Source organism: Arachis stenosperma, chromosome 10 (assembly GCF_014773155.1).
Source record: "Arachis stenosperma cultivar V10309 chromosome 10, arast.V10309.gnm1.PFL2, whole genome shotgun sequence".
Taxonomy (NCBI): Eukaryota; Viridiplantae; Streptophyta; class Magnoliopsida; order Fabales; family Fabaceae; genus Arachis; species Arachis stenosperma.
Genome location: NC_080386.1, coordinates 85,464,335 through 85,473,745, shown reverse-complemented (window position 1 = coordinate 85,473,745; position 9,411 = coordinate 85,464,335). Strand labels below are relative to the sequence as shown.

Below are 9,411 nucleotides of genomic sequence, written 5' to 3'. Positions count from 1 at the left end.
GGTGAAAAGAGGGGTAGGGTTCGGCCATTATGGGTGGGTTTGGGAGGGAAAGTGGTTTGAATTTGAATGGTGAGGTAGGTGGGGTTTTATGATGGATGGATGTGAGTGGTGAAGAGAAAGATGGGATTTGATAGGTGAGGGGTTTTTGGGGAAGAGTGGTTGAGGTGATTGGTGAATGGGTGAAGAAGAGAGAGGGTGGTGGGGTTAGTGGGGATCCTGTGGGGTCCACAGATCCTGAGGTGTCAAGGAAAAGTCATCCCTGCACCAAATGGCATGCAAAAATGCGTTTTGAGCCAATTCTGGCGTTAAACGCCGGGCTGGTGCCCATTTCTGGCGTTTAACGCCAAGTGCTTGCCCATATTTGGCGTTTAACGCCAGTCTGGTGCCCCTTTCTGGCGTTAAACGCCCAGAATGGTGCCAGACTGGGCGTTAAACGCCCATCTGCTAGCCTTACTGGCGTTTAAATGCCAGTAGGTTCTTCCTCCAGGGTGTGCTGTTTTTCTTCCTGTTTTTCATTCTGTTTTTGCTTTTTCAATTGATTTTGTGACTTCTCATGATCATCAACCTACAGAAAACATAAAATAACAAAGGAAAATAGATAAAATATAACATTGGGTTCCCTCCCAACAAGCGCTTCTTTAATGTCAGTAGCTTGACAGTGGGCTCTCATGGAGCCTCACAAATGCTCAGAGCAATGTTGGAACCTCCCAACACCAAACTTAGAGTTTGAATGTGGGGGTTCAATACCAAACTTAGAGTTTTGTTGTGGCCTCCCAACACCAAACTTAGAGTTTGACTGTGGGGGCTCTGTTTGACTCTGTTTTGAGAGAAGCTTTTCATGCTTCCTCTCCATGGTGACAGAGGGATATCCTTGAGCCTTAAACACAAAGGATTCTTCATTCACTTGAATGATCAGTTCTCCTCTGTCAACATCAATCACAGCCTTTGCTGTGGCTAGGAAGGGTCTGCCAAGGATGATGGATTCATCCATGCACTTCCCAGTCTCGAGGACTATGAAATCAGCAGGGATGTAATGGTCTTCAATCTTCACCAAAACATCCTCTACAAGTCCATAAGCTTGTTTTCTTGAGTTGTCTGCCATCTCTAGTGAGATGCTTGCAGCTTGTACCTCAAAGATCCCTAGCTTCTCCACTACAGAGAGAGGCATGAGGTTCACACTTGACCCTAAGTCACACAGAGCCTTCTTGAAGGTCATGGTGCCTATGGTGCAAGGTATTGAAAACTTTCCAGGATCTCGTCTCTTTTGAGGTAATCTCTGCCTAGACAAGTCTTCCAGTTCTTTGGTGAGCAAAGGAGGTTTGTTCTCCCAAGTCTCATTTCCAAATAACTTGTCATTTAGCTTCATGATTGCTCCAAGGTATTTAGCAACTTGCTCTTCAGTGACATACTCATCCTCTTCAGAGGAAGAATACTCATCAAAGCTCATGAATGGCAGAAGTAAGTCCAGTGGAATCTCTATGGTCTCATTTTGAGCCTCAGATTCCCATGGCTCCTCATTAGGGAACTCATTAGAGGCCAGTGGACGTCCATTGAGGTCTTCCTCAGTGGCGTTCACTGCCTCTTCCTCCTCTCCAAATTCGGCCATGTTGATGGCCTTGCATTCTCCTTTTGGATTTTCTTCTGTATTGCTTGGAAGAGTACTAGGAGGGAGTTCAGTAATTTTCTTGCTCAGCTGTCCCACTTGTGCCTCCAAATTCCTAATGGAGGACCTTGTTTCAGTCATGAAACTTTGAGTGGTTTTGATTAGGTCAGAGACCATGGTTGCTAAGTCAGAGTGGTTCTGCTTAGAATTCTCTGTCTGTTGCTGAGAAGATGATGGAAAAGGCTTGCCATTGCTAAACCTGTTTCTTCCACCATTGTTGTTGTTGAAACCTTGTTGAGGTCTCTGTTGATCCTTCCATGAGAAATTTGGGTGATTTCTCTATGAAGAATTATAGGTGTTTCCATAGGGTTCTCCCATGTAATTCACCTCTTCCATTGAAGGGTTCTCAGGATCATAAGCTTCCTCTTCAGATGAAGCGTCCTTAATACTGCCAGGTGCATTTTGCATTCCAGACAGACTTTGAGAAATCAAATTGACTTGCTGAGTCAATATCTTGTTCTGAGCTAATATGACATTCAGAGTATCAATCTCATGAACCCCTTTCTTCTGATTTGTCCCATTGTTCACAGGATTCCTTTCAGAAGTGTACATGAATTGGTTATTTGCAACCATTTTAATTAGCTCTTGAGCTTCTACAGGCGTCTTCTTCAAATGAAGAGATCCTCCAGCAGAGCTATCCAAAGACATCTTGGATAGTTCAGAGAGACCATCATAGAAAATACCTATGATGCTCCATTCAGAAAGCATGTCAGAGGGGCACTTTCTGATTAATTGTTTGTATCTTTCCCAAGCTTCATAGAGGGATTCACCTTCCTTCTGTCTGAAGGTTTAGACTTCCACTCTAAGCTTACTCAATTTTTGAGGTGGAAAGAACTTTGCCAAGAAGGCATTGACTAGCTTTTCCCAAGAGTTCAGGCTTTCTTTAGGTTGTGAGTCCAACCATGTCCTGGCTCTGTCTCTTACAGCAAAAGGGAATAGCGTAAGTCTGTAGACCTCAGGGTCAACCCCATTAGTCTTGACAGTGTCACAGATTTGCAAGAATTCAGCTAAGAACTGATGAGGATCTTCCAATGGAAGTCCATAGAACTTGCAATTCTGTTGCATTAGAGAAACTAATTGAGGCTTAAGCTCAAAGTTGTTTGCTTTAATGGCAGGGATAGAGATGCTTCTCCCATAGAAGTCGGGAGTAGGTGCAGTAAAGTCACCAACCACCTTCCTTGCATTGTTGGCATTGTTGTTGTTTTTGGCTGCCATGGGTTCTTCTTCTTTGAAGATTTCTGTTAGGTCCTCTACAGAGAGTTGTGCCTTAGCTTCTCTTAGCTTTCGCTTCAAGGTCCTTTCAGGTTCAGGGTCAGCTTCAACAAGAATGCCTTTGTCTTTGCTCCTGCTCATATGAAAGAGAAGAGAACAAGAAAATATGGAATCCTCTATGTCATAGTATAGAGATTCCTTGAGGTGTCAGAGGAACAGAAAAATAGAAGAAAGAGGTAGAAGAATTTGAACTTAGTGAGATAGAGTTCGAATTGTGCATTGAGGAGGAGTTTTACTCCATAAATAGAGGGATGTGAGAAGAGAAGAAGAGTTTTTCGAAAATTAAGTAAGATATTTTAAAAAAAACATTTTGAAAAATTGATTGATAATTTTCGAAAACTAAAAGTGGGAAAGAAATCAAGTGATTTTTGAAAAAGATTTTGAAATTAGAAATCAAAAAGATATGATTGAAAACTATTTTGTAAAAGATATGATTTGAAAAACAATTTTAAAGAGATTTGATTTTAAAAATTAATGACTTGCCTAACAAGAAAAGATATGATTCAAACATTAAACCTTTCTCAACAGAAAAGGCAACATACTTGAATTGTTCAATCAAATCATTAATTGTTAGCAAGTATCTTTGAAAAAGGAGAGAAATTGATTTTGAAAACATTTGATTGAAAAGATTTGATTTGAAAAAGATTTGATTTTGAAAAACTTTGAAAACTTGAAAAAAATTTGCATTAAAAACAGAATCTTCCTTCTTGTGCCATCCTGGCGTTAAACGCCCAGAATGGTGCACATTCTGGCGTTTAACGCCCAATGCACTACCTTTTTGGGCATTAAACGCCCAACCAGGCACCCTGGCTGGCGTTTAAACGCCAGTCTGTCCTTCTTCACTGGGCGTTTTGAACGCCCAGCTTTTTCTGTGTAATTCCTCTGCTGCATGTTCTGAATCTTCAGTTCCCTGTACTATTGACTTGAAAATAGAACCAAGATCAAATAAACAATGCATGCAAGACACCAAACTTAAAATAAGACACTAGACTCAAACAAGAAACATAAAATATTTTTGGTTTTTATGATTTTGTAAAATTTTTTTTGGTTTTTTCGAAAATTATATGAAAATAGAAAATAAAGGTTTCAGAATTCTTAATTTGAATTCCAGGAATCATTGCAATGCTAGTCTAAGACTCCGGTCCAGGAATTAGACATGGCTTCACAGCCAGCCAAGCTTTCAAAGAAAGCTTCGGTCCAAAACACTAGACATGGCCAATGGCCAGCCAAGCCTCAGCAGATCATTGCTCCAATAGCAAGTTTGATAGAAATCAACAAGCTCTTGTGATGATAAGTTGAAACCTCGGTCCAATAAGATTAGACATGGCTTCTCAGCCAGCCAAATTTTAACAGATCATCATGAAACTCTAGAATTCATTTTTAAAGAAATTCTGAAAAAAAAAATTACCTAATCTAAGCAACAAGATGAACCGTCAGTTGTCCATACACGAAACAATCCCCGGCAACGGCGCCAAAAACTTGGTGCACGAAATTGTGATCATCAATGGCGCCATCAACATGGTACGCTCATTGCAATCTCAACTCTTTATCACAATTCCGCACAACTAACCAGCAAGTGCACTGGGTCGTCCAAGTAATAAACCTTACGCGAGTAAGGGTCGATCCCACGGAGATTGTTGGTATGAAGCAAGCTATGGTCACCTTGTAAATCTTAGTCAGGCAGACTCAAATGGTTATGGATGATATATGAATAAAACATAAAGATAAAGATAGAGATACTTATGTATTCCATTGGTGAGAATTTCAGATAAGCGAATGGAGATGCTTTGTCCCTTCCGTCTCTCTGCTTTCCTGCTGTCTTCATCCAATCCTTCTTACTCCTTTCCATGGCAAGCTTATGCAAGGGTTTCACCGTTGTCAGTGGCTACCTCCCATCCTCTCAGTGGAAATGTTCAACGCACCCTGTCACGGCACGGCTATCCAGCTGTCGGTTCTCGATCATGTCGGAATAGAATCCAGTGATTCCTTTGCGTCTGTCACTAACGCCCCACAATCGCGAGTTTGAAGCACGTCACAGTCATTCAATCATTGAATCCTACTCAGAATACCACAGACAAGGTTTAGACCTTCCGGATTCTCTTGAATGCCGCCATCAGTTCTAGCCTATACCACGAAGACTCTGATCTCACGGAATGGCTGGCTCGTTTGTCAGGCGAGCGCTCGGTTGTCAGGCGATCAACCATGCATCGTGTATCAGGAATCCAAGAGATATTCACCCAATCTAAGGTAGAACGGAGGTGGTTGTCAGTCACACGTTCATAGGTGAGAATGATGATGAGTGTCACGGATCATCACATTCATCAAGTTGAAGAACAAGTGATATCTTGGAACAAGAACAAGCGGAATTGAATAGAAGAACAATAGTAATTGAATTAATACTCGAGGTACAGCAGAGCTCCACACCTTAATCTATGGTGTGTAGAAACTCCACCGTTGAAAATACATAAGAACAAGGTCTAGGCATAGCCGTGAGGCCAGCCTCCCAAAGAGGGTTCAATCATAAAAACATTATCAAAAGATTAAAATACAATAGTAAAAGGTCCTATTTATAGGAAACTAGTAGCTTAAGAATTACAAAGATGAGTAAATGACATAAAAATCCACTTCCGGGCCCACTTGGTGTGTGCTTGGGCTGAGCATTGAAGCATTTTCGTGTAGAGACTTCTCTTGGAGTTAAACGCCAGCTTTTATGCCAGTTTGGGCGTTTAACTCCCATTTTGGTGCCAGTTCCGGCGTTTAACGCTGGGAAATCTGAGGGTGACTTTGAACGCCGGTTTCGGCCATCAAATCTTGGGCAAAGTATGGACTATCATATATTGCTGGAAAGCCCAGGATGTCTACTTTCCAACGCCGTTGAGAGCGCGCCAATTGGGCTTCTGTAGCTCCAGAAAATCCACTTCGTGTGCAGGGAGGTCAGAATCCAACAGCATCTGCAGTCCTTTTCAGTCTCTGAATCAGATTTTTGCTCAGGTCCCTCAATTTCAGCTAGAAAATACCTGAAATCACAGAAAAACACACAAACTCATAGTAAAGTCCAGAAAAGTGAATTTTAACTAAAAACTAACAAAAATAGACTAAAAACTGACTAAATCCTACTAGAAACATACTAAAAACAATGCCAAAAAGCGTACAAATTATCCGCTCATCACATGGGTAATGTAAACCTAACTCATTTTCATTTTCTTCTTTAATTACATTGCAAGTTTTTCTCTGTTCTCTCTCTCCTCTCTTTCGGTCTTGTCTCACGGGAAAGGAGGGATGCAGCAAGCTATTAGTAAAAATCACAGAGAAGCTAGTTGCAAGCAAGAAGCCATTGTGATGATGGCATAGAGAAAAAGAAAACAAAAAGTATGTTGTGGCTGAGATTTTCATCACAAATGGTAAGATTTGGTGAAGAGATCTCAGCTTCTCCATACCAAAAATGGTTGAAGAAGATTTGGCCAGCAAGGAGAAGATCCTTGGAGGATGGCTTGTGATGACATGTCACCATGTCATGTTTTTCTATGCTTTTTCATACAAGTAATTGACAATTAGTGCTTAAATATTGCATTCTTTTGGTGCTTAAATGGTACATTTTCTTCATCTTTTAATTTCATAAAATTTGTAGGAAATAATAGAAAAAGAAGCAATAAAAGCACTAAAAAGAAGAATCATACTCCCATGGTTGCAAAAGAGTTGGAAACAAACTCAAAGAGGCTTATGAGTTAAGCAAAGAGGATTTGCAACTCTGACCTCTCACATTCCAACAAGAATAACTTGAGCTACAAAATTTCAAATGAGGTGATTCTAGTGGCATTGAAAAGTAGACATCTAGAGCTTTCCAAGCATATATGGCACTGCATTGGTGGATACTAAATCTGAGGAAGAAAACTACCCCGAAAGTGCATAGATGAACATGGTGTCAACCTGTAGTAAGGCCAGCTGACCTCTGCACCTTCGACGGAGTATAACTCGAGTTGTGGAGTTCCAAATGATGCGCTTCTAATGGCATTGAAAAGTAGACATTCAGGGCTTTCCAACAATATATAATAATATGGGGGTGGACAGCACGTTTGAGCTTCCGAATCTGGCAATGTTCCCAACGTTTGCGTTCACGTTTGACCTCAAACGTGGGGTCAAACGTGAGTGTCAGCGACACCAGCGACCCTGTCCCCTTCAAAGGAGCATAACTTGAGTTGTAGATGTCTAATAAAAATGATTCCAGTTGGGTTAGAAATCCGACATTTAGAGCTTTCCAACGATATATGGAAATCCATATTTGGAACGAAATTGAGGCATCAGTGAAAGGCATCTTTAAGGACCAAATGTTGCTAGATGGATGCCTTGGAGAAGCCCACGTTTGAGCTCACGTTTGACCTCAAACGTGAGGTCAAACGCCAGTGACAGCAAACCAGCTGGTCTGCTACTTGTCTTGAAGATTTCACGTTTGAGGCCACGTTTGACTCAAACATGAAGGCCAACGTCATCAACAAGCAAACATGGGTGATACGCTGGCTCTCTTAAAGAAGACGTTTGAGTCAACGTTTGCCTCAAATGTTGACTCAAACGTGAATTCTCCAAAGTCTAAATTGTTTCTTCTTAAGACCAAGAGCGATCAATTGGGGCCATCTCGAACCAATTAAACCAAGGCCATCCGGATCCATCTTCAACCCAATTCCACTCCAAAGCAAGCAAAGCCCAATTGACATCACTCATAGGCACAAAGATCAGTTAGATTAGGATTTTTCATTTTTGAAATTTAATTTGTTTTCAATTTTATTTTCATTTTCATTTTATAAAAAGCCTATATAAGGCATCATTTTCATTTTAGAAAGAAGGCTGGATCTGTTAGAGCATTAGGAGTAGGGTAGAATAGAGAATTCTCTTTGAAACACTTTTACTTTTTCTGCAATTATCAATTTGGTTTATGAAGTTTGATTTTCTGAATCTTCTCTTCTGCCATTTCCTTTTGCTGCAAGTTTACAATTCAATTTATATTGAGCTTGATTTTGATCTTTGGTTTCCATTGCTTTCTGTTCTAATTGCTTCCATTTTACATTTCTTGCAATTTAACTCTTCTACAATTGTTCTGCATTTTACATTTTTGTTCATGATCTGATTTACTCTTCGTGCAAGTTTAAATTTCCTGCAATTGCTCTAAGCTTTGATCTACTACCTTCTTTACTTTCTAGCACCCAGCCCCCTTTACATTCACTGCAATTTACATTTCTTGTCATTTAAGATTTTGCCAATTTACTTTCCTTGCTCTTTACGTTTTTCTCATTTACTTTCTACAATTTACATTCTGTTGGTCACGTTTCACACAATTCACTCAATGCTAGCTTGACTAAACTAATCACCCACTAAAGTTACTTGATCCATCAATGCCTGTGGGGTCGACCTCACTCTAAGTGAGTTATTACTACTTGATGCGACCCAGTATACTTGCCGGTTAGATCTATGTGTTTGGAAATTCGTTTTTCCACAAAAACAACCATCAAGTTTTTGGCGCCGTTGCCGAGGATTGATTAGATCAACAATGATTAAGGGGGTGAGAAGTCAAGATCAAGCATTTTTTTGTTTTTTTGTTCTTTGTTCTAAGTTGAAACCAAGGTGTTTGTGTTTTTGCTTCACTAAGAAGTTCTTCTCTGAGACATGAACTTCAATTTTCAATGGTGTTCTGTTTCACAAAATTTAAATGGAGTTAACCTCATCTTTTAATCAAACAAATTTCATGGGATATGGCCCACCATCACAATATGATTCAAGTCATTATTCTAATGATGGTTGGGAATATCACCAAGAAGATACAAATTCTAAGCACTCCAATCCATGGAGATTTGCTTCAGAACTCCAAGATGAGCAAGAAAATCAGATGGGATATTTCTCACCACCACAAAATGATTTAAGTCATGATTCCAATGGTGGCTGGGAGTATTACCAAGAAACTGCAAATTCTGAGCAGTCAAGTCACATGAGAAAATGTCTGATCTCACCTTCCAATTCCACATTTGACAATTCTTTATCACCTAAATATGTCTCAACACAAACTTCCACAAGCCAAAGATTCTCAGAGCTTCAGTCCAGGTTCAACAGACTTGTGGATGAACAACAACAATCCCGGAGAGAACTAGAAATCCTTTCTCACGAGACAGATGAGCAATTGGAGAACACAGAGAAACACTTAGAACTACTAAGCAAGGAAAATGAATACCAATTGGTGGATGCAAAGGAGAACGTGGAAGAGCAAAATGAAGAGGCCCTTGAACTAATTGAAGATCCCTTTCAAAAATCCAGAGAATTATTGAAAAGACAAGAACAACTCATGGAGAAATAACAATAATCCTGGAAAGAGCAAGAGATCCTCTTCAAGGAAGTGGATGAGCACTTGGAGAAAGGAAGGAGAAACTTAGAATTGCTAAGCAAGGAAGACAAAGACCAATTGGTAGATGTGAAGGAGGAATTGGAAGAACGAG

General features: G+C 40.2%; 1 non-coding gene across 1 annotated transcript; it reads left to right on the top strand.

Moving 5' to 3' along the window:
* Positions 1-2,365: 2,365 nt before the first annotated feature.
* On the top strand, positions 2,366-2,473 carry LOC130959461 (small nucleolar RNA R71). Its single transcript, XR_009078539.1, has one exon. It is a non-coding gene; the product is annotated as a small nucleolar RNA R71 (small nucleolar RNA).
* Positions 2,474-9,411: the final 6,938 nt, after the last annotated feature.